The sequence below is a fragment of the Pygoscelis adeliae genome, unplaced genomic scaffold (genome assembly GCF_000699105.1).
Source record: "Pygoscelis adeliae isolate BGI_AS28 unplaced genomic scaffold, ASM69910v1 Scaffold168, whole genome shotgun sequence".
In the NCBI taxonomy this organism is placed as follows: Eukaryota; Metazoa; Chordata; class Aves; order Sphenisciformes; family Spheniscidae; genus Pygoscelis; species Pygoscelis adeliae.
The window spans coordinates 2,574,538-2,575,021 of NW_008825566.1; positions in this window are offsets into that span (position 1 = coordinate 2,574,538).

The window sequence follows — 484 nt, forward strand, 5'->3', positions numbered from 1 at the left end:
CCTACTCCCTGTTTGGAACTGTGGGTGCAGGAAGCATTGTCATCATGCACCCTTCCGGGCAAATTCTGGAAACGCTCTCTCTGACGTATTAACTAATTGAATTTGAAAAGCTTTCATGCCTCCGATATTCCAAACTGGATGCTCATCTTCTGTAATCCTCTGCCTTCCATAAGGAGTTTGCGATAGAAAAGGGTTGTACCCTCTCTGATTTCCTGGTATCTGGTCTGAGAGATCTCTTCCTGCATCATCCACTCCCTTGCTGCTCACAAGTTTCCAATGCGCACAGAGGCATACTTAAGAATCTAGATCCTTATTACCAGTTTTCCTTTTGCTGCTGAAACCTGAGGCTTCAGACTATGGCATCTTAAGCTACTAAAAGTCAGGACTTGGAGTCCTGCCAGACTTTTTGCCTCTGAACTTGTACCTTCCCTTGTGCAGCTGGCTCAGGGAATTGAGACAGATGAAAACGAACACTGCTAGAAAT